General features: G+C 43.0%; 1 long non-coding RNA gene across 1 annotated transcript in view; it reads left to right on the top strand.

Annotated features, from left to right (window-relative positions):
* The first annotated feature begins 464 nt into the window (after nucleotides 1-464).
* LOC106506064 (uncharacterized) overlaps nucleotides 465-25,312 on the top strand; it is a 356,616-nt gene continuing 331,768 nt past the window's right edge. Inside the window, exon 1 of the long non-coding RNA XR_014827404.1 lies at nucleotides 465-748. This is a non-coding gene — a long non-coding RNA (uncharacterized LOC106506064). The remainder of the gene's footprint in view (nucleotides 749-25,312) is intronic.

Here is a 25,312-nt window from a genome sequence, read left to right as displayed (position 1 = left end):
CTCAGATCTGATGTTGCCATGGCTGAGGCATGGGCCTCAGCTGCAACTCTGATTTGACACCTGGCCCAGGAATTTCCATATGCTGCAAGTGTGGCCATTAAATTAAAAAAAAAATTTTTTTTGGCCACTTCTGATTAAACCATCTCATTCCAGTTTTATGACCCATTCTCATGCCCTTTTTAAAAAATTGAAGTATAGTTGGTTTATAATGCTGTTAATTTCTGCGATATAGGAAAGTGATTCAATGACACACACACACATTCTTTTAAAAATTATTTTCCATTATGGTTTTATCACGGGATATTAAATATAGTTTCCTGTGCTATACAGAAGGGCCTTGTTGCTTATTCACTCCCAGGCACTTTAAACCTTCAACGATCTAATCCATCTAAAGTGCCTACTCCTGTGCCCCTTCCCTGTTCTTAGGAGGGCCTAAAAAGACTGCGGGAAGGGATTTGCACTCTTGGTAAACAACTGAGATGATACCGTAGGAGGAGGTCATGGCTGCCGCAGCTGCACAGGGGTGATGGAAGGATCCTGGTCCCCTCTCCGTCCTTGGAATGTGAGTTTGCTTGCTTTCCCTGACCTGGAAGCTGATTCATGGACACTGTCTAGAGAGAATAGGAGTTGCTGAGACACTCTGGATGGTCTATTTGACTGAAGCCAGTTAAAGCCTTTGTAGAAACTTCTGAGATTCTGGTGGGCAGGAACAGAGAGCTACGGGACTCTCAGCGCCCAAGACAAGCCTGTGAGTATGTTCCCTTGCTTGCTAAACTTGCCACTCACCAGTCTGCAGTGGTCTGCCTCTTCCTTCTTTTTGTCCCTGTCTTTTGTGTACGGGGTTAGTTTCAGATTTCACCTGGGGAAGCGTCCAAGGTTGGAAGCCAACTGGGGAGGCAGCCAGGAGACAGGAGAATGGATCTTGGGAAAGGGGCGTTGGGGGAAATCCTGAGTTGTCCATCCACCTCTACGTGGGGAGGCATGGCCCGTGTGTTGGGTGCTTTGGGGACCCCTTGAGTACAGGGACACCCGGAAAAAGCTGACTGGGCTGACGAGCGTGTTTGAGGAACTGCGCAGAGCGCCCTGTGGCACGGGAGGGAAATGTGCGCCTGCGTACAGGGATGGGCTCTGTTGTGGACTTGTTGCTGGACACTGATGCCCCACGAGAAGCTGAGCTCAAATCAGGGAATTGGATGGAGAGCTGAGGTTAGAGAAGGACATGCAGGTGTCCACTACTCTGCCAGCTCGGGGCTGGCAGGCAAAGCGGGAGCGCGTGATAATATGTTGGAATCCTTTGCACGCTGTTCTGCAAAGCCAGGAGGGCACAAGCTGCCGCAGGTTAGGTTCCAGGAATTTATGACAAAGCCTCTTTCTTTGGTCTCTCCTTGCCCTCCATATACTGCAGAGGCCGGTTTCAGATTTCGCTTGGGGAACTCTGGGGACTCCTAGGGTTAGGAACCACCTATACAGAGATAAGATTGAGCAAAAGGGATCTGATGTCTTCAGGTATAGGGCTAGTCCTCTGCAGTGAAGTTTTCTTTTGAAGAGTTTCTGATATTAGTTCATGACAAATATAATGTATATATCATTTATACCTTTGCAACTGAAAAAGGAAGTTGGAGAGGAGAGAGGGCAGACACAGTTATCTTCAATTTGTTTATAATCATCTTAAAATGACATGATCTTTTTTAGGGGGAGTGGCAGGTTTTCTTACTTATTCTACTTTGCTTAAATTGGGAATGACAAATATCTTTTAATCCCCCAGTCAGCTCGGTTAGGCAGTGGCTGCCTGAAGAGCTGTGTTGAGAACGAGTCTGAGGCTATAAGCAGGTGTAATAGTAAGGTCATTAGTTACTATACAATTACTGATCAGAGCCAGTCATGGGTGTAGGAGGGGAGAAGAGCCACCCTTCTAAAATATATTTTCTTTCATTGTTCCAGTTTCATGTTAACTAGATGAGGCAACCTGGAAGTCTTCTAGAGCTGTAATTTACTAGGATCTACCATTCAGGTCTAGGGTTGCAAACTCAGGAAATATAGCAGAAAACAAAAATGTACTGTAGGATATTGGGTAGTTCATGCAATCTCCAGGAAGACTTGGGAACCTAGCTCATCAATTTGGCAGCAACCAAGATAGCCCTGGTATGGCCATAGGCAGGACACCCTGGGGTCATTGGGTGCCTCTAGCACCACCACTGCTCCTGGACCTCCCCTGCAACACTGTTGGACTTTAAAAGTTTTAAAAAACTTTTTATGAAAAATTTTAAGATACATAAAAACAGCAGAGTATAATGAAGCTCCATGCATTTGTTCCCAGATTCCCTGTGTATTACAGGTCTGTCAATTTTATTTAATCTATCCCCCATTTAAAATTCAAAAAATACTTTTTTTTTGCTAAAATATTTTGAAGCAATTCTAGACATCACAATAAGTCACTTGGAAACATTTTATATTTTTCACTATCAGATAAATTATAAAACCTTAGCTATGACATGATTATCCTAATTCAAGATAGCATCTTTCCTATCAACTAAATTTTTGTAGGCCTTAGTCATTAATCAGTCCTAAGTTATTAGTTCCTCAAGGTTCATCATTACACACATACACTCTTGTAGCCCAGGAGCTGGGCTGCCCCCGTTTTCATCCGTGATGGGAGATGGGGCCATACTGCCCAACTTAGACTTAATTCCAAGTAAGAAGGATGTACACATCCTGGGCAGACAAGGTGGTAGATAAAGCATAGGAGAGACAGAAACCAGCTCACAACCTTCAGATAAGTAGCCACCTGTCACCATTGCCATTTATAGTTCCTGATTGCCTTTGACTTAGAGCCTAGCATCCTTCTGTAATTTCATAAATATACTCTGATAGTCTTTGAGTTTTGATTTAAAGTGATATGGTTTCCACCTGGTTGGAAGGCTTTTTCTTCCTGGGAGGCTTATTAGCAATTACCTATGTAAATCTATGCACACTTTCTTTTGATACATTGTCTTGGGAAAAATTACACCAAGAAATTATTAATGTACATGAAAACAACAGTTACAATTCCCAGGGGATAATCGAGGCATTGAATATTTTTGCATATTTTAAGGCATCCACCAACATCACTTGAGGGTGACTGGGTTTGAGGAAAGAATGTTAAAATAATAATTTCCCCTGTTTAGATATTTAAAAATTTTGATCAATGAATGTGTATTCTATAAGAAGAATTACGGTTGTGAATTACAGAGTTTCTGGCAGTAAGATGGAGCTAACTGCAGGCCTTTGGCTCCATCTGGTAGCATCCTTACTTAATGCAAATTTATGACATTTCCTTGTATGAGAAATGGGATGCATAATTTTTCTATATCTTTTTGCTTTGAATCAAATATTCGCCATCATTTGCACATCCCTATTTTCTTGCATTGCTTTTAATCTGCATCATCTCTAGGGATCTTGGATGATAATCACAATCTAATTTCTAATATCAGCCATCACCAGGGACTACAGTTATCGAAATAAGTAAATTCAGCAAATATCTATTGATTGGTATTGCCATATCCATTATGGAGATGGAAGGCAAAACAAGGTTCTGCATCCTCCACAGGATCTGGGGAGAGGAGATGCAAACACATAACATACAGATATCAGAAAGGCACTAAAGTAAAAAAAAAAACTCCTAGAGTTTAGAGAGCAGAAAGATTGTAATGACTTTTGCCTGGAGAGATCAAGGAAGGCTTTCTGGAGTAAGTGGCATTTGAATTGGATTTTAAATACTAGATACCAGCTTAAGGGCATTTAAAATGGAGGAGGCACATTCAGAATGTACAGGCAGACGCTGGGAATTCCCCAGCTTAACTGGTGTGTGTGTGTGTGTGTGTGTGTGTGTGTATGTCTGTCTGTCTGTCTGTAGAGAAAGAGAACAGTGTTCCCCAGTTGGATTTTGGTGGAAACCAAGACATTTTGGAGTTTATTAGCAAAGTCCATATGAGAAAGATGATTCATATTTAGTAATAAAGACTATACAGAGAAATTGTCATTGTCACATAAGCTCTTCCTAGTTGGCAGCACCCTAGCAGGGGTGCACACCTCCATTTGGTCCCAGCTCTGCTGAGCAGGCAGCCACAGTAGGCCCCCAGCGTGTGAAGGGGATGTGCCCTGGGGGACCAGCGCTCCCAGGTTCTAGCATCAGGCCTTACCTATGCTTCTCTGAGTCTGTTCCTTCCTCATTCTGACTTCCTGCTCTGCCTTTCACTGGTAGGAAAAGGCATCCAACTCGGAACTGAGTCAGAGTGCTCAGCAGCTGGGTCTTGCTTTTAGTTTTGTGCAAAAATCAGTGGAATCAAGGTCAAGAGCTCAGCATGTGAATTTTTTTTTTTTTTTCTGGGGAGCAAGTGGGCCTGGGTTTGAATATGCACGGTGCTTAGAATCTGTGTGATTTCAGGCAAGTTTCTCAATTCTGTTTCCATGTTGCCTCATCTGTAGAATGGTGGGAGCCATACGGTTTTCTCACAGGGTTCTCACATGTGTTAAATAAGTCAGTGGGTGTGAAGTGTTGGAACAAAGCCCGCTGAGTTCAGCTCTCAGTGATGCAACAGTGCTTGTAGAGGAGCCCTGGAGGGGGAAGGAGCCCTGGAGGGGGAAGGGGCCCTGGCTCACCTGAGGACAATCTTGAGTGCAAGGCAGGAGCCCGGCTTGTTTCAACACCTGGGCTGGGCCTGGATGAGGGTCTTTATTTCTGTGCTCAAGGTTATTTCGAGGGGATTTGGAATGAAGTTAATCCCTCCTTTCTAGGTGCTGTAGGGGAAATGGGTCCCTCTTCTGTGGTTACTAAAGTTGAGGGCATTGGTGTGGACCCAGTGTCCCATATAAACCTGTCGCAAAACAAAATGGCATGAGATTGAATCAGAGAAGTGGCCTGTGGGGGCACTTAGAGGTGACTCCTAAGGACTAGGAAGCATCCATTCTAAGGCAGTTCACTGAAGAGCAACAAGGGATTACTGGATACAAACGCATGTACAGGGAGATAGGCTTGTCAAGCTTGAAAGACCAAGACCATGGTTAAAGGAGTAAGAAGTGAAAATTCAGGCGACTATAAATCTTTGAGTCATTTTGTGCTTCTTGAAGGCATTACTTTCATCAATACAAAGGCTTTACATTAGTGTTTCAAACAGGTTTTGCAGAGCAGAAAACTTAAAAGTAAGATTACCTTGGAGAAAAGCAGTACCCTGGAACCCGCGGGGCCACCAATCGCTCTGCAGCTCACTGGTCAGAACAAGCTTGGCTAGGATGAATTAGCCCAGAATGGATGAGCCTCTGCAGCACCTTGGGGCTGAGTGTCCCCAGAGGAAGCCAGCCCGGGGTTCAGCAAAAGGACTTGGAAGGGGGCGAAGGGAAGGGAAAGCATTTGAGGTGAGCCTTTGGTGAAATATATTCTAGAGTAGGAGAAAGGTCCCCATCAGTTCCGTCCTGGGTAAGCACAAGTCTCTTGGTCCCTCACTCCTGCCCAGTCTCTTCCCTGGGAACCTCTCACTGAGAAGATGACCTCCTCTGAAGTGTTCTTTATCGAGAGTTGACTCAAAGCCATTGATGGTATTGTCAGCTTCCGAATATCTTGAGAGCACGTTGTCCAGTGGTTGCTACTTTCCCCCCCACCCCAGGAGAGTCGCACAATTTAGGAAAATTGATAAGGCCTCCTGCATATTTTGCCTTCCTATTAGGGTGGTACCAACTAATCATGTCTGTCCAAAAATCTTAGCCTAAAAAGCTTTTGTCTCATCCAACCCTCTTATTACAGAAGAAAAAAACTGAGTTCCAGAGACAGAGAGCACTTTACCTGCAGGTCTTCAGCTCAGCCTGTAAGTAGCAGAGATGAGACAGGGACTCATGACCTTATCCAGGCTCAAGGAGGGTTTTGATTTTAGTGTCATTTCTCACATACAAACCACAGCAGTGTGCTCTGATTTTCTAAGTTGTTTATATGCTGTAATTGCCTCTGTATTCTCTTTCCTTTATCTGTTTAGATAAGCACCAAAGATTATGGGTCTCATTCTGTACAAGCTAACATCACTTGGTATACTGTTAGCCTAGAAGGGCAATGGAAGTGTCCAGCTCCATTTTAAGTTCTTGATATTTCCAAATGTCTTCAGTGATGAGCATTTTTTGAAGACAAAAGCTTAAAATAGGACAGAGTATCTTTCTTTCCATCAGGAAAATGCCAACAGCTTTCAAAATCTTTGTTAGCCTTTCTGATATTTCCCAGAGAACCTTGCAAGTTATTCGCAGTGGTTCGGAAACAATGAAGGACGTTACACACCTTGTGGTACCATGTTTCCTAAAATGCGTTAAACTTATCAGTGGAATATGAGATGATATTAAAGAGTATGGTGATCAGACCTTTTATTTTAGTAGTAGGTATAAATAGGTATTTATTTTAATGCATGTAATAAAATATTATAATAAAAATATAATTAGTACAAATAGTAACATTTTTATTGCTTCGAATGGGATTAAATATAAAAGGAAGTTGATTTAAAGAAAAATGTTAAATAATAACATGTCAGTATAAGTGGTACCCAAATTTGGCAAAAATTTGAACAATGATACCCAATATTACATACACATAACTACAGTGGAAATACTCATTGAGGCCACAAGTAACGTGTAATTTGAACAGTCATAGCAGCCCACAAAACTTGAAAGACAACAGCAATGGAACCCACAGTTAATTTATAACTGTACATGAGTTTTTATTCCCATGAATGGGGGAGAACTTAATCTTGGCCCTTTCACAAAAAGTAACTTTGATCCAGCAGTTTTCCTATGTGGATTCAAGATTCTTTCCTCAGTCCCAGGATGGTACCCAGCTGTGGCCCTCATCCTGTTGGCTTCCTCTGTAGACTCCCCTTTGGTGATTGACAAGAGTTTGGAGGAGCGGGGGCGGGCTTCCCCTGGGCTTCAGATGTTTCTCTGTCAGGGCCATCTCTACACTGCTTAGTCAGCCTTGTCTGGTGCAGGTGGCATCACTCTAGCTTATGATGCAGATCATCTGTGGTGTGCACCTGCACTTCCTAGGCATGCCTCTGTTTCCCCTTCGACCTCCATGTGTGTACACACACACACATAACCTCACCTCCACTCACTCTCCACACATTTCCTCCTTATCCCTTTCCTTCTTGCTTTAGAGCTCTTCTTTTTTCTATCCTGTCTCCCTACATGACCTTATCCAGGCTCAAGGAGATTAAGGATGAACAGGACAAAAATGGTACCTTCCCTCATTCCTCTGGGGTAGAAATTTACAAGGCAAGATAATTGACAAGTTAATATAAAATAATAAAAATTACGGTATGTTTTTTTAAAATGAAGGAGGCTGAGATATAAGTAATGCTGCAGTGACTATCTCTTGCTCAAAATTTTATTCTTCAGAGGCTTAAAAGTGGAGTTGTCAGGGAAAAGGTCATCATTTTCCAGCTTCTGGATACATATTTTCAAGGTCTTTTAGGTGGAGATAATAATTCAGAGAGGTTTGGGGTGCTTGGGGAGGGGGGCGTGTTCCTGATAGTTCCTTCATTAATTGATGAAGGAAATATTTATTAAAAAAATTGTGTAGGAGTTCCATTGTGGTTCAGTGGTCAACAAACCTGACTAGTGTCCAAGAGGATGCAGGTTTGATCCTTGGCCTCGCTCAGTGGGTTAAGGATCCAGTGTTGCCATGAGCTATGGTGTACGTTGCACGTTGCTGTGGCTGTGGCATAGCCCAGCAGCTACAGCTCTGATTGGACCCCTAGCATGGGAACTTCCATGTGCCATGGATGCAGCCCTAAAAAGACAAAATACAACAACAACAAAAATTGTGTAGCAGAGTTCCCTGGTTGTGCAGCAGGTTAAGAATCTGTTGTTGTCACTGCTGTGGCTTGGGTCATTGCTGTGGCATGTGGTTCAATCCCTGGCCCAGGAACTTCTACATGCTGTGTGCCCCCCCCAAAAAAATTATTTATCAGTCAGAGTCCAATCAGGAGACAGTAGCCACATAATTATTTAAACAGGGAAAATTTAATGTATCAGTATTTTATCTATAAGGAGTAAGAGAGAGCTATAAAGAACACAGGAATAACAGATAAAAGGAGCAGTCACTATCTCTAGGGCTGTGGCAGAGAGCCAGGGAAGGAACAAATCTTTAAGAGGTCTTCCCAGGAGGGCGGAAATCCAGATCTAATTCTAGAGGGTATGACTGCCCCACAGGGTAGTGAATTTTCCTCAGGTGCTTGATTTGTGGGGCTCACTGGGAACCTACCCCATGGAGTGCCAGTGGAGGTTGTCCCCAGGGGTGCACCTGGTATAGAACTCCTTGGGGAGCTGTTTGTGAGGCTGATGCTGCTGAAACTCCTGGGGGTGGGAGTGAGTTTCATGTTAGTGCCTCCAGTGTCCCTGCAATGCCAGCTGCTGCCCCAGTGGAGCAAAAGGGGAGGATTACACTGGAACCAAGAGGAGAAGCCCCTCCCTCCTCTAGGGGTCCCCCGTCTCCCTGCACCCTCCAGCAACAAAGTTTAATAATGTGCCAGTTGACCAGGAAAGTCTGTTCTGGCTTCCCAGGAGGCCAAGAAAGGGTGGACTGGGAACTGAGAGGCAAAGGTACCAACTTCTGTTCTTTGCTTGAAGATCACTTCTGGGGTGTTAATTCACCAGGACGTTTGGCCATGTCCTGTAAAAGCCAGTCATATTCTTGTATATAGAAAAGGCCCTCAATTCATTGGCCTGTGAGAGGAAGCTCTCAGTTTGCACTGAATGGTGGGTGTCCCAGGGGCAGTGGGTGGAGCAGGTGCTCATCACACAGACTATGTGTTTACTCCTCTAGTTCCTGTATTGTTTGCACCCCTACTCTAGAATGTAGGTTTTACGAGGGCAGGGGTTTGGTCTGGTGTATAGACGGCAGCCAGAACAATGTGAGGCACATAGTATGGACTCAGTTCATTTTTGGTGAATTAATGAAAGGATTTCCTGTGATTCTCAGGGAAAGCTTGTGAGCATTAATGGCCTTGGTGTGCCTGGAGTTAGTCCGTGGGTTTCAGAGGTCTCCTTCTCTCTTCTTGAGCTGGTAAATATACACATCCAGAGCAGCCCACATGTTCCTGATCCAAATGATTATGTGCAGGACAGCTTAAAAAGGGTAAGGCAGGAGTTCCCATTGTGGCTCAGGGGTTAATGAACCTGATTAGCATCCATGAGGATGTGAGTTTGATCCCTGGCCTCACTCAGTGGGTTAGGGATCCAGTGTTGCTATGAGCTGTGGTGTAGGTCGCAGATGCGGCTTGGATCCTGTATTACTGTGGCTCTGGTGTAGGCCAGTAGCTATAGCTCTGATTTGACCCCTAGCCTGGGAACCTCCATATGCTGGGGGTGTGGCCCTAAAAAACAAAAAAAAAGATGGGTAAGGCAGAACACAGTTGCTAATACTTCTGGACAACTGACACAAGACTTGAGATTGCTCATTTTTCTAGGGTAATTGCAAACCATAGCAGCTGCACTGGCTCCAGCTTGCTGGGCATATTTCATTGCAAATGGGAGATGCCTATGATTGTAGCTGACAGAGGGAGGCAAAGCCAATGCGGACAGCTTTCCTTAGGGGAATTAAACTCATCTCTTCTCACTACAAAGTTCTTAACTCCTTAGCTGTGAAGGTTTAGGAATCTTTACCCATTAACACCTCAAGTTGCCCTCAACATATTCAATTTGTACTCTAGTTTCAGTGCCAGGGGGACATTTTCACTCCAGGTGTTTTATTTACTGTTTTGAGCAGGGTTCTATATTTCAGGATAATTTATTTTCCTTTAGGATGAAAGTCGCTATATTTTGTCTAACATCAAATCATCTGAGACTGTAGTATAAAGGGCCACATATTTATCTTACCCGGTATTTTTATACATCCAGAATTTTTTTTTTTTTTTTAAATGGGATTCAGGGGGCAGAACCAAAGTCAGGATTTGGACTCTGACATCTAACTAGAGATCCAGGTAACTCAAGTAGAGACAAGTACAAATTCTAAGTTAAGTTGGTGATAAATTTAGAGAGCAGCGTAGAATTTATCCCTGAGCCTACAGCCGGGGCTTTTAAAATGATTGAGGGTATGAATACATGATTCAAAACTGATCTCAGGAACCAACATAGAGTTCAGAAGCTTTATCAATGCTAGCTAGATCAGTGGGGTTTGAGATGAAATATTATAAATCAACTGTGAGAAGGTGTTAATCCAAACACTGCCTCCAGCTTGGAAGGTTATGCGTGAGGTGGGAGATAGTGGAGGGAAGAGGCTGCTGGAAGAAAAGACACTTTTTTTTTTTCAGTGAGGGCGTGCATTGCCTCAAGCTTAGGACCCTGGTGCTCAGGAATCAAATCTTGCATTCTGTAGTCCACACTGCAGTACTGAAGCATTTTCACTTCACCTTTTCAGATTTAGATACCAGGGCATATGGGGAAATAGGGATATGATGTTCTTGGGGCCTGGCTGAAGGGCTGAATCTGTCAGTGTGATGTTTTGGGAAGGCAGCTGGTGTGATGGCTGAGAGCCTTGGTTTTCTCATTCATAGTACAGGAATGACAACAGTACCAAATCACAAGTTTGTTGGAAAGATTAAATGAAATATTCCTTGTCAAGTGTGTAACACTTAGCATACAGTCAATATTAAAACATGTTAGATATGATTATTACTTTCATTATTAATGAATGTGCATCATGTGATGATGTATTAAGTTCCCCAAAGCTTCTTTTTTAAAAAAATTTAACTGTTCAGTTCAGAAGCCCCTGGGATTCCTAGAATATTTTAAGAGCATTGATCATGGACTCTGTTAACAAGTCCACTGGGTTAGGGTCCAACTGCATCCTTGCTTAAGAAGATGAACGTTTTAGATAACACATCAGATTCAATTTTTAAGGAATTGGAAGTAAATATTCTTGAAAAACATATTCTTGGGCATATAGTGAGAGCAAAACCACAAATTATGTTAACTTCCAATACCAGTAAAGATTCAGTTCAGTTCAGTTGTGGGTAATAGAAAAATGTAAAATAATTGGAATTCCCTGGTGGCCTACTGGTTAAAGATCTGGTGTTGTCATTGGCGTGGTATGGATTCAATCCCTGGTCTGGGGACTTGGCATGGTCATGGCCCAAAAAACCGAAAAAAAAAAAAAAAGAAAAAGTAAAATAATAGTGGTATAAAAAAGTTTGTTTCCCCTTTATTAAAAGAATCTGGCAAATTTGGTACCCCTGTGATCATGAGAAACTCAGCCTTCTTTGTTATTACTCTCTCATCCTTAGGATGAGGACTCATGGTTTAAGATGGCTGCTTAGGCTCCAGCCTTCATGTCTACATTCCAGGCAGCAGAAATGAGGAAAGAACAAGATAGGCCTTCTCCCTTTAAGGAGGCTTCCCAGGGGTCACATATGATACTTTCATTTAAATTCCATTGTCCGTAGCAGTAGGCATGGCTGGAAAATGTTCATTTCAGGAAGCCATGTGCTCAGCCAAATCTAAGGGATTCCTTTACTAGGAAGAAGGTGGAGTAGATATTAGGGGAGAGTCGTCTCTGTTGCACAGCCCTTCCCTTTGTTCTGTAGCAGATCTAGTTAGTTGCATTGGGCCACTATATCTGAGGCGTATTTCTGCCCTTCTCATAGAAAGATATTGAATGGGATTCCCCTCTTTTACAAGAGCACTTGGAGGGTATTACTGTTTTTATTTTATGAATCAGAAACCTAAAATTTAGAGATGCTAAATACCTTCTCCAAAATTACACATAAATAATGGAGACAGGCTTTGAGCCCAGGTCAGTTTGACTGACAGTAAAGCCCCCTTCTCTCCTCCCTCCCCACCCCCCCACAAGCAGCTGCTAGGAGTAGATGGGAAGGCTCACTGATCACAGGGCTGCAAGGCCGTCCAAACGTTCAAATATACACCAGACAAATTGCCCTGAAATAAAGAATGATGGCTCCTTGTTCTAGCAAACCCTCCACTAGTCTAGTGGCCGGTAAGGTGTGTGTTGGTCAAATGCACCAGCCTCAGGGGCCAGTCTTCTAAGGCATTAGAAGGATGCTGAAGGTGAAAAAGCATCCCAGAAGAAGTGCTTTTTCAGGTGTTGATTAAAGGAGCATTTGGCTTTCATCTTGAAAGAGGCACAGTTAGTTTGTTCATCTTTCAGATTCTACTTCTTATTTTCTCTCTCTCTCTCTCAGCTTTATATTTCCTGGATAAATTTTTTTGCAAGGCTGCTATCCCTTCTTTTGTTTTCTCCACAAAATGATGGGGAAAAGTCTTAATTTCGGAAAACTTCAAATTATTTAAAACCCAGGGTGTGCTCCTTGAAAATGAAACAAGGAAACCAGAAAATCCAAAACATGCTCACACTGTAATATCTGGTAAAAGATCAGGCTTACACATAAAGATAGGTGCTTATGTTTAGTCCCTGATGAATGTGGTACCTGGGATGCTGTACAGGGCTCAGCAGCAACACAGCAGAAGACACTGCAGAGAGTTTCTCTAGGGATTTTGGGAAGTATTTTTTTCCTTTTTTTTTTTTCTTTCTAGGGCCCACCTGCAGCATATGGAAATTCCTAGCTTAGGGGTCAAACCAGAGCTGCAGCTGCTGGTCTACCCTCTAGCCATAGCAACACTGGATCTGAGCTGCATCTGAGACTTACACCACAGCTCATGGCAACTCTGGAACCTTGACCCACTGAGCAAGGGCAGGGACCAAACCCGCAACCTCATGGTTCCTAGTCGGATTCGTTAACCACAGCGCCACGACGGGAACTCCCAGGATGACCCTTTTAATTCATGTATTAGAAATGCCATTGGGCTGCAGTGTACCAAAAGTATCACGTGATTAAGGGGGTGGTGTGTTCTATCAGAAGGAACACAGGCTTTGGAATCAGTTAGATCTAGGTTGTTTGGTAGCCATTCTGCAGTTTTCTTGATGTGTGAACCTAGGTTGGTCTTTGCATCAGTTTCTTCATCTATAAGATAGGAATAAATATACTTGATTTGAGAGGAGCTCTTAGAAGATATAGCTCTCCTTATCCATGGCTGCTGCTGCTGCTTTTTTTTTTTTTTTTTTTCTTTTTGCCTTTTCTAGGGCCACTACTGCGGCATATCGAGGTTCTCAGGCTAGGGGTCTAATTGGAGCTGTAGCTGCAGGTCTGCGCTACAGCCACAGAAATGTGGGATCCAAGCCGAGTTTGCGACTCACACCACAGCTCACGGCAATGCCGGATCCTTAACCCACTGAACAAGGCCAGGGATCGAACCCGCAACCTCGTGGTTCCTTAGTTGATTCATTAACCACTGAGTATCCATAGCTTCTAAACACATGTATGTCTCCTAAAATATTTACAAATGGCTTAAAATATAGGTGTCACAATAGTGTGTCACACAGAATGGAGGTTAATGTTTACACTGATCCTTTAGTTGGAGACCATCATTAGTTCCCGTAGTCATTTTATATCAGCTGTCTATTGCCACGTGACAAACCGTCCCAAAACTCAGTGCCTTAAAAACACAGGATTCTGCAACCTGGGCAGGGCTCAATAGGGACTGCTTATTGCTGGTCTGAGTGGCAGGGACAGGGGGCGGGAGAAAAGGGGGCTGGAGTCACCCACATAGCCTCATGCAATAGGAGTCTGGCTGGGCAGAGGCAGGATGGCTTTACTTACACATTTGTCACCTCTGTTGTGATGACTAGAACACATGGGGGCTGGCCAGCTGTCCTGCTCTTTTGACGTGGCCTCTCCGCCAGGGTAGCCCAACTTAGCTGGTGGCTGAGAGCTGCAAGAGAGCAAAAGAGAAAGCTGCCAGCTCTTTAGGGCCTAGACTTGGCAATGGCATGGCATCACTCATGCAGCATTCTGCTGGGTCAAGAAAAGTCTCCATCTAGCCAAGATTCAAGGGCAAAGGACAGACTCCATTTCTTGATGGGAGGAGAAGCAAGAATGTGTAGCCATCATTCAACCATGACAATCATGGTATAAAATTAATTACCTTTTTCCCAGCTCTATCCTGACCACCAGCAATGAGTGTTGGCAAATCCTAAATTAGCAAGATTTAATTGCTGCCACCTGCCAGAACAGAAACAGGTGCTATTAACAGGGCCAGAAATATGTCTGGGGCTCTGGGAGTGAAGTGGGGAGGGGCAGCAAATTGTCTCTCCTGAGCCTTTTTCCAAAAGTGGCTCCTTTATAAATATTTTGAATATAATGTGTTAACATAAATGTCTGTTAGGACTGTGATGAGAAGAAGCCAGAGGAAGCCATTTAAGATTAGCACCTTGAGACATATAGGTAATACCCTCCAGGGGTAAACATTTTATGTGCTTTCTTCCCTTACGAAAAATGCAGCTCTCTCTCCCTGCCCCTAGCCCCTAGGTGAACCTGGGCTTCCTTGATATTAGAACCTACCATGCCCCACACAGGGCCAGGGCATCCTGAAAGATACTGCTGTGAGGTCATGTCTCTGTGTGTGTGTGTGTGTGTTTGTATGTGTGTGTGCTTGTGTGGGTGATCGAGTGTTTAAAGATTGAGTGCATAAACATGTAAAATGAGTGTGTGAGTTGTATGACCGTGTGGATGTGCATGTGGGTGTGAGTGTGTGTGTGTGAGAAGGAAGACAGAGCATGGAACTGGGAGTAAACTCAAAACAGGGCCAAGAAAGACCACACGTGGAATCCTGCTTCGAAGTGGGGTGATTCGGATCTGCCAGCCACCTGGAAAATTGCCCGATTCTAAAGCCTGCAGCTCCTTCTGCCCATTGCTGATGGTGACACATCAGAGTCTTTTAAAGTGATTGAAATAAATGATGCGATTCTTGTCTGCCCAGGACTGGCTCAATCTGGAGAGTCTCGGGCCAGAGCTGGGGGGAAAGGAAAATGTGGAAGATGCAGGGATTGGGGATATCAAAGGTTTGAGCAGGAGGGCTCTGTGAAGCAGGCACCAGGTTCCAGAGTTCACCCCATTCCACAACTTCATCCTCTTCATCCTGGCAGTGGGCATCCTTGAAGGGTGGAACATAGTGCATTGTGAGCTGGCATTTTTCTTTTGATGCTTTTGAAGTGGTTCCCACCAGTCCCTGCAGACCCTGTTTTGTCTGTCCCAGGCTCAGATGTATCCACCTCATCCTCCTGTTTCCCAACCATTGAACCACTATGCATCTAGGAGCTGGAGGAAGTAAACAGATAAGGATTTTACATACCAGTCATCTGCTTTTTTTCTTCCCCAACATTGCAATGTCAGGATGAGATTTTTTTTAGGGCCACACTTGTGGCATATGGAAGTTTCCAGGCTAGGGGTTGAATTGGAGCTGCAGCTTCTGGCCTTCACCGCAGCCACAGCAATGCGGGATCCAAGCTACGTCTGCGACCTATGCTGCAGCTCATGGCAACATTGGATCCTTAAACCACTGAGCGAGGCCAGGGACCAAATCCCCATCCTCATGGTTACTAGTTGGGCTCACCTGCTGAGCCACAATGGGAACTTGTGTTAGGATGAGATTTTTGTCTGTGTGGCCTGGAAAAATAATTTTTCTTCATTTTGTTTCCACTTTTAAAATCTGTTTTTTTTTTTTTTTAAGTTTAGGATGATTGATGGGTTTTCAGTGAAGGAAATGATTAAAAAAATAGAACATTTTCAAATACATCTATTACAGTGATGCAGGGATATTTAAGAGGAGAGGTAATTTTATGAATAATTTGTTAATTATTAACATTAATTTGAGTATGTCCTTTGTGCCGAGCATTGTTCTAAATATTATATACATGTTATTCTAATTTAAGATGAGAACAATATGGCTGAGATAGTAGGCAACTTTTCATGGTCAAACTGATAGTAAGTAGTGTGTCAAGGTTCAAAGCGAGGCTTTCTGCCACTGTGAGCACCCAACTCTGGATCTGCTGTATCAGTCAAGAGTGTGCTCCGAATACTCAGGTGTTACTGGCCAGGAGTATAAATCTACTTTGACATTGACATTCACCTTTCATTAGCTTTTGCCTCTGCCTCTTGACTGCTGTCTTGTTTAGTATCAACGTCAATTTCAGGGAATGTTCCAAGCTTCTTTCTTTTGTCCACAAATTTGCTCTCATTGTTATTCTTTTGCTGGGACAACAGAAATTAAAATTACTTGCTTCCATAACCTAATGGTCTGCTTTAAAAACAGATCATTCCTAGTATGGCTCAGTGGGTGAAGAACCTGATACATCGTCCATGAGGATGTGGGTTAGGTCCCTGCCCTCTGTCATTGGGTTAAGGATCTGGCATTGCCACAAGCTGAGGTGTAAGTTAGCTGCAGATGCTGCTTGGATCCCGTATGGCTGTGGCATAGCTGTGGCATGGCTGTGGCATAGGCTAGCAGCTGCCGCTCAGATTCGATCTTAGCCTGGAAACTTCATATGCTGTGGGTGCAGCCCTAAAAAGAAAAAAAAATTTTCTGTTAACAAAACTCTTTTAGGTAATAGAATAAGAGCTTTATTTTTAGTTTATCTTTTTTTAAATTTTTTTTTAATTTTTTTTTTTTTTTTGCCATTTCTTGGCCTGCTCCCTCGGCATATGGAGGTTCCCAGGCTAGGGGTCGAATTGGAGCTGTAGCCACCAGCCTACGCCAGAGCCACAGCAACGCGGGATCCGAGCCGCGTCTGCAACCTACACCACAGCTCATGGCAACGCCGGATCATTAACCCACTGCGCAAGGGCAGGGACCGAACCCGCAACCTCATGGTTCCTAGTCGGATTTGTTAACCACTGCGCCACGGAGGGAGCTCCTATTTTTAGTTTATTTTATAATGGTAGTACAAGCTAATGCCAAAAACTTAAAAAGATAACACAAAGGAGAAAATTATAAGCCAGTTTTACTTATGAATATAGATAAAAATCCCATATAGATTACTGAATTATAAATCAGTTCTAGCAACACATTAAAAAGATTACATATCACAAATCAGTTAAGATTTCTTCTATCAATGCAAGGATGGTTCAATATTAAGAAATCTATTAACATTTTTTACCCCAATAAATGATGGTTATGGAGGTTTCCAGGCTAGGGGTCTAATCAGAGCTGTAGCTGCTGGCCAGCACAAGATCAGAGCCTTGTTTGCGACCTGCCCCATAGCTCATGGCAACGCCGGATCCTTAACCAACTGAACGAAGCCAGGGATTGAACCCACAACCTCATGGTTCCTAGTCGGATTCGTTAACCACTGAGCCATGATGGGAACTCCTTATGTTCTTAATGGCTTAGAAAACCATTTAGTAAGATTCTGAACAGTTAATTCTGAAGAACAGAAAAAACAAAAATGAAATAAAGCAAACAAAACAAAAAACCAAGTCTAGGACATAGACCATTTGCTAGGAACTAAGAATAATTGTTATACATGGTGAAATACTTAAGCCATTGTCCTTAGAATCATTCCTAGGACATGCTTGCCTGCTGTCTTTTCTATCCAGACATACTGCCTTAGATGCACTTTACATGCCAGTGACTTACACATGTAAACTTCAGTTTGGGCTTCTTTTTTAAAATTTATATTTTGGGCCACACCTGTGGCATATGGAAGTTCATAGACTAGGTGTTGAATCAGAGCTGCAGCTGCGGACATCTACCACAGCCACAGCAATAACAGATCTAAGCTGCGTCTGTGATCTACACTGCAGCTCATGGAAATGCTGGATTCTTAACCCACTGATTGAGGTCAGGGATCAAACCCACATCCTCATGGATACTAGTTGGGTTGGTTACTGCTGAGCCAAGGGAGGGAACTCCTGGGCTTCTCTTTTTAGAACAGATTGGTAATAACTACCAATCTTCAGATTGGAATCTTCACTTGAATGACTTACAAGCTTTCTGTGGCCACACTGGAACTCCTCTAAACTGATCCTTCCCTGCTGTTTTCTCATCACAGTAAATGGTACCACTTTGACCAGAGCCCTCTTTGTCTCTCACCTTTAATCTCATCAATTAGCACATTCTGTCTTTTCTACTTTAAAAATGCATCTGAAAGCCATCTCCCCTGGAGATTAGGGGACTGGTGGGGAGATAATTAATTTAGGAAGTCCATATTTGCACTGCACAACTTGTTACATGCACAGCTTTTGTAATTTAAGATCTAATAAAGTGAAAGGGACAAGAAGGGAAAAAAAATCACTTTGACATTGAGTCATGGAAAGCGCTTCTCATTGCCTTTTAAAGCCACATTTCTGAGAAAGCTTTCTGACTGGAATAATAAATTGTGCATGAAAAACATAGAAACGGAGGAGAGGGCAAGGTCACCACTGAAATGGAAAACTAAGTGACACATGGCTTGAAAACTTTCTGAATTGCTGGCATTCCCCTGATCAGGTTGAGTGGAACAAATACCTCCCCAAACTAAAGGGAAGTCAAGATTTCTTTGAGATGCCCCAAATGCAGTTTCTTTCCTTTGTCTCTCTTCCTCCCCCATTCTCCATTCTCTCTTTCTCTTATAATTGGAGAAACTTCCTATTAGCCTATCACTACAGGTAAATTTTTATTTTTATTTATTTTATTTTATTTTATTTTATTTTGTCTTTTTGCTATTTCTTTGGGCTGCTCCCACGGCATATGGAGGTTCCCAGGCTAGGGGTCCAATCGGAGCCATAGCCGCCGGCCTACACCAGAGCCACAGCAATGCGGGATCCGAGCCGCGTCTGCAACCTACACCACAGCTCACGGTAGTGCCGGATCGTTAACCCACTGAGCAAGGGCAGGGACCGAACCCGCAACCTCATGGTTCCTAGTCGGATTCGTTAACCACTGCGCCACGACGGGAACTCCACTACGGGTAAATTTTTAAAAAATGTTTCCAAAACTATGTTACAAATAATGGCTGTAATATTACATGCCATAAACTTTTATAGCAATTTCTTCCTTAGTGTGTAGGCTAGACTGCCATGAGGTAATCATTCATATTGCTGCTCCTTATTACTGCTCCTAATTGCTGTTGTCAACGCATGAATCTTTTTTGTCTTTTGGGCCGCACCGGTGGCATGCACAATTTTCAGGGCCAGGGATCAAACCCTCACCACAGCAATGATGACACCAGGTCCTTAACCTGCTGAGCCACTAGGGAACTCCAAATACATCAATCTTTATACCTGCAAATAGATATTAATTTCTTTTTCACATTATTTTTTCATTTGTGATGTCTAGTGTTAGTAACATATATATCATCTGCAGTATTTTGTGTCATGTAAGACAATATTGATGTAGGTACTGACAGACGATTCATCCTGTAAGCAGATGATGTAGACTTACAGTATCAATAAACACAGTACACTACTGTAAATGTGTTTTTTCTTCCTTATGATTTTCTCAATAGCATTTCCTTTCCTCTAGCTTACTTTATTGTAAGAATACTGTATATAACACACATAACTTGTTACGGCAGATACCCAGCAGCCCTGTGCTGCAGCGTATCAGCTCTGGCGACAGCCCCGTGGCTGTAGCGTACCAGCTCCAGTAGCTCTGTGGCTGTAGTGGATCAGCTCTTTTACCCGGCGAGAAACCAAGCGAGCACTCGGAGAGTTGGAGAATTCAGGTTTATTATGCCAGCGGGCTCACACGAGATCGCTCTCCAGAGTCTGAGCCCGGAAGAAGGGTTTCACAAGGCTTTTATGGGCTACGTCTTCCAGGTCCAAGCTTGACTAGTTGGACTGGAGTGACGTCAGGCAAGGTAGTAGATGCGGAAGCAGATGCATGGGGGAGGACTGGTTGGGGCAGTTGGCTAGACTTTGCTTAGTCATCATGGCTGGGGTCTCTCCTTTCTACATTTTATTTGGACATTTTCTCCTACAAACTCACAAAATATATGTTAATTGACTATGCTATCAGCAAGGCTTCCAGTCAAAATAGCCTAGTGGTAGTAGAGTGTTTTGGGAGTCAAAGTTACACGTGGATTTTTGACTGCATGGGGGGGGTCATTGCTTCTAACCCTTCCATTGTTCAAAGGCCAACTGTATTGAAAATTAATTTGTGTTAGATTTGTTGACCTAGTGATCTTTTAGTTTCTGAATTGAATCTTCCTCTCTCTTATTTTAATAGTAGGGATTCTTTTATTTTGCAGTTTAAGTGCTCAAACCAGCCAGATCTGTGAGTGTTAGTGCGCCCCCCCCCCCCAACCCTCCCAATCCATTGTCTCCTTCCACCTTTTCTTTTTCTGCTCAGTCTGTACACTAAGGATCAGGGCTGGGATTTCTGCTTGATGGCACTGTGATTTCTGCATCTCACAACTCCTGTTGTTGAAAGCTTCATGGTGTTTTTAACCTCAGGAAAATTTCTGTTTGAAATTCCTGTAGAGCAGAGTCCCTCAAGTCTGAGGCCCAAGGACCAGGCAGGCTTCACAGCCCAGAGAACACCGTGTTTTCTTCACAAAGGGTTTCCACAACACTGGGCTTGCTGATGGGCAGATTAAGAGCCTGAATAAGATTTGTCTTCCAGGAAAGCCAGCATGAATAATTGAAGACACCTGCCTTGCCAAGCGCCAGTAGCACAAGAAAACTCAAGTCAGCTGTAGTCTTGCATGGAGCGCCTCTTACATGGCCTAGTCATGGTCCCTGGAGACCCACACTGGCAGAAAACACATCCAACAATGTTAAATGTGGGAAAAACCTGCCAACGGGATAGCAAGTGGGACCATACCAGAGTTTCATTCACTATTTACCTCAGCAAGACATTTCTCAACTTCCACAGGTTACAGCAACACCTAAATTCTCATGGTTTTTGTGTTTTCTCTAAACCAGTGGTTTTCATAATTGCATGAAAAATGTGAAGTTGCTTCTTAATGGGCATCAAGTAGCATTTCAGGGATCCTTAAGGATTGTAGCTGTATCCCTCTAGCTTTGAGCTAATCTGATATTCCTGTTTTCCAGAAAAGGCTCACAAAGTCTGGAGAGGTGAGGTGTGTCTTACCCAGTATCACCTGGGCAAGGAACTGCAAAGGAGGTATACTAGTTAGGGTCCAGTTAGGAGATAGAAACCAAGCAGTGATTTGAACAAGGAAGATGCATATAAAGAATTACTATTGATAGGAATGTTACTAAGAGTAAATAGAAAAGAGCTCTAAAATATACCCTAGGGGTCTGAGAGAGTACTCAAGGAAGGACTGACTTGGAAGGGGAGACCTCGCATGTGCCTGGGACTCAGACCCCATTGGAGGCAATGTGCTTATAGTCCACTGAATGGGAGAGAAGTTCACCAGGGTGCTCTGGCTGACAGGAAACTACCCACCGGGGATGCTGAGAAATTTCCTGGGAAGCTCCCTATGAAGAAGGAGTGCTGCTGAACTCACCCTAGGAAACCAGTTGGGGCATCCGTGGAATTCACTGGGAATCTACTTGCTGGGCAGGAGTGCAGCTGAAATCTTCTTTCCGTGGAGGATGTGGCTAAACTTGAGGCGGGAAATCTAGCTGGAGCACTTTGGAACTCACTGGGATTTCGTTTGCTGAGGTGCTACTTACATTTGTTTGAAGAGAGCTTGGTGTCCTGCACACCAGCCCAGCACTGCGAGAGCAAGAAGAACCAGGAGGAAAGGATGCTCTTATCCCAGTGTTCCTAGTGCGCAATCTACTGGCAAAGGTTAACATGGTGCTGTAGACAGGGGAGAAATATTCCAGCATCTCAGGTTCAGCATCAATTTGGAGCTGAGTCAGTCAATGATAAGCAGCATAGAGGACATTGGGACTTCGCTCTTTTATCCTCTACTGAGCTCATCCCTTTACTACATTGTATGTGATACTCTTATTGGTCACTATTTTTCTCCTTTTTATTATTTTTATTTTTTATTTTCTCCTTTTTTAAACTACAGCAGTTATGGTAGAGTGTTGGCATAGGAGTTGATAAATGAAAGGGGATCTAGGACATTCTGAATTTTATTTTTTTTTTTTTTGTTTTTGTCTTTTTAGGGCTGCACCCATGGCACATGAAGGTTCCCAGGCTAGGGGTCGAATCAGAGTTATAGCCACTGGCCTACACCATAGCCACAGCAGTTTGGGATCTGAGCCACATCTGCAACCTACACCACAGCTCATGGCAATGCTGGATCCTTAACCCATTGAGCAAGGCCAGGGATCAAACATGTGTCTTCATAGATACTAATCAGATTTGTTTCTGCTGAGCCATGATGGAAACTCCATATTCTGAATTTTATTACATCCTCTGATCTGCAGAATTAGTGCTTCTTGGGCTCAATTCTGCACTGCCAAAGAAATCCTAGAAGAATTGAGACAAACAGGAAATTCAGTTCCCCCCATTTTTTCAACATAATAATCAAAGCAGAGTGAAGGATTTGGGGGGAACATATCTAGTGAATTTGTAAAATAGGGAGCCCTATGGGCCAGTGGTGTAACACTAGACACATGTGGCTTTTTAGCACTTGCTACATGGACAGTGCTGCCAAGGAACTGGATTTCTAACTAAGTTAATTAAAATTATTTAAGTTAAAATTTTAAAATGGTATTCAGTTATTAAAAACTCTTAAGTATATTTAGGACAACTTTGAGGTGTGTGTAGGATGTTTTATGGACTAGGTTTGGAGGGGACATGCTTCACTTTTGCTCCCAATCCACGGGCTAGAACTCAGTCACTTTTTTCACAAAGAAATCTGTGCCCCTGCAGAAAAGGGAAACCCTTTGGTAGATAACTAGCCAGGGTGTGTTTCCTGAGGTTTAGATAGAATTAAACCCACCTGGGATGCCAGAGGAGGGTCTTGTGTTTTTAGATCCACCAGCTTATCTCCTTTCTTTGGACATCATGATTAGTTCAGGGTTGAGGAAGTGACCTAAGTTGATCCAGTTAGAGTGAACCTCAGGACTTTGGCAGAGAATGCTAGAACACAGACTCTGTCCCCTGGGGCAACCACAGGTGGTTTAGAGTTGCTATGCCTATGAGAAAAGAACTTGGACTCTTGTAAGACAAAGTCAGGAGCCTGAGTGTGCACTCTGTCCAGAGGAAGCAGAGCCAGTGTCCTGCTGACGTCATGTGAGGTTTAGAACCAGACTGAAGCTAGTTGTATATGCTATGTGACCCAATCAAAACTAAAGTAATTGGGTTCTTCTGTTATTAAACCAAGACCTACTCAAGCTGCCTCAGAAGAATGGAAGTGAATTACAAAGATACGCATGGAGTGGAAGTAGAATCTGGTAGGAGACACCTCTAGGAACTGGTTGCTCTCTTTCCCCTTTCAGTTTCCTCACGGTCTCATGCATTCCTGTATCTGCATCACTGTGGGCTTCTGCTCTATAATTCATAACTTTGACTTGCGCTCTGCCATTATATTGAGGTGATCAGATGTCCATGGTCCCTGGTCTATTTTTGTCTCTTATCCTGGCATCCCTTCTGGTTGATCACTTGTCCTGAATTTTTCATTTTTAATGAAATATTGTTAATGAGTAATAGTAAAATAAACCCGAATAGATTTGGCAGACCTTTACTTTGTACTTTCAGCTTTTACCACGGTCTTGTAAGATGTGAGAGTCCAGTGCGGTGGGCTGAGTACCATTTTTAGCTGTGGTTAAATCAGAAAGGAGTCCTCGATAATCTCTCTTTTCCAGATCTCTTATATTAGATGCAATATAACTAACATCTCTCTTTCAAGGACAGTATGTAGGGTGCTCGCTGATAAAATATTCACTTTCATTAGAGACAGCTGTAGTTAACCCTCTGGCCTGACTTTAGGAGAAGCAGTCTCTGCTAGCCATTTGTTCTATTGGTTAGTTGTGCTGTGGCCTGAGCCTATGAGATGCGCAGAATTGTCACAAGGTCACTGACATATCTAGGAAATCCTAGATGAGGTATGTGAACTAAGTGTAGAAAATAGAGGCTGAGTAGTCCTGGCATACAGTCTATTAAGGACATTCTGAATGCTCTTACTCTAGTGGTTTTGTACTGTATTAAAGGGTATAAGTCTGTAACTCTACTTTGTTTTTGGCAACACTTGTAATTTGCACTAATAATTATTGCATAATTTTAATGACCTTTCATGTCCTCTTTCATTCTCAAAAGTGTTTCAGTTTGGATGATGGGGTTACCCTTATTGTGAGTTCTTTTTACATCAATCTTTTATTTTTTTTGTTTCTCATTTTTTAATCACTCAATGAATTTTATTACATTTATAGTTGTACAACAATCATTACAACCCAATTTTATAGCATTTCCATCTCAAATCCCCAGAGCATCCCCCCACCCCCCACCCTGTCTCATTTGGAAACCATAAGGTTTTCAAAGTCTGTGAGTCAGTATCTGTTTTGAAAAGTTCATTGCGTCCTTTTTTTTTTTTTTTGTCTTTTGTCTTTTTAGGGCCCCACCAGCAGCATATGGAGGTTCCCAGGCTAAGGGTCCAATCGGAGCTACAGCTGCTGGCCTATACCACAGCCACAGCAACGCCATATCTGAGCTCTGTCTGCATTCTACACCACAGCTCATGGCAACGCTGGATCATTAACCCACTGAGCGAGGCGAGGGATCGAACTGGCAACCTTATGGTTCCTAGTCGATTTGTTTCTACTGCATCACAACAGGAACTCCTCATTGTGTCCTCTTTTTTAGATTCCACATGTAAGTGATAACATATGATGTTGGTGTCTTGCTGTCTGGCTGACTTCACTTAGCATGATAATTTCTGTGTCCATTCATGTTGCTGCACATGCCATTATTTCCTTTTAATGGCTGAGTGATATTCCATTGTGTATATGTACCACATCTATTGATCCACTTCTCTGTCGATGGACATTTAGGTTGTTTCCATATCTTGGCTATTGCAAATAGTGCTGCAATGAACACTGGAGTACATGTGTCTTTTCAAGTCATGGTTTTCTCTGGATAGATGCCCAGCAGTGGAATTGCTGGATCAAATGGTAGTTCTATTTTTAGTTTTCTGACGAATTTCCATACTGCTTTCCACAGTAGTTACCCCAATTTACATTTCCACCAACAGTGTAATAGGTTCCCTTTTCTCCACACCCTCTCTAGCATTTCTTGTTTGTAGACTTTTTGATGATGGCCATTCTGGCCAGTGTAAGGTGGTACCTCATAGTGGTTTTGATTTGCATTTCTCTAATAATGAGTGATTTTGAATATTTTTCATGTGTTTTTTGGCCATCCATATGTCTTTGGAGAACTGTCTGTTTGAATTTTCTGTCCATTTTTGGGTGGGGTTATTTGGGTTTTTTTTGGTAATGGGGTGCAGAAGGTGTTTATAAATTTTGGAGATTAATCCCTTGTCAGTTGCTGCATTTGCAAATATTTTCTCCCATTCTGTGGGTTGTCTTTTTGTTTTGTTTAGGGTTGTGCA

Source organism: Sus scrofa, chromosome 14 (assembly GCF_054392235.1).
Source record: "Sus scrofa isolate SSC_HxYL_T2T_F1_AM1 chromosome 14, Sscrofa_HxYL_maternal_Yorkshire_Landrace_v2.0, whole genome shotgun sequence".
Classification (NCBI taxonomy): Eukaryota; Metazoa; Chordata; class Mammalia; order Artiodactyla; family Suidae; genus Sus; species Sus scrofa.
This window is presented reverse-complemented; position numbering and strand designations above follow the sequence as displayed.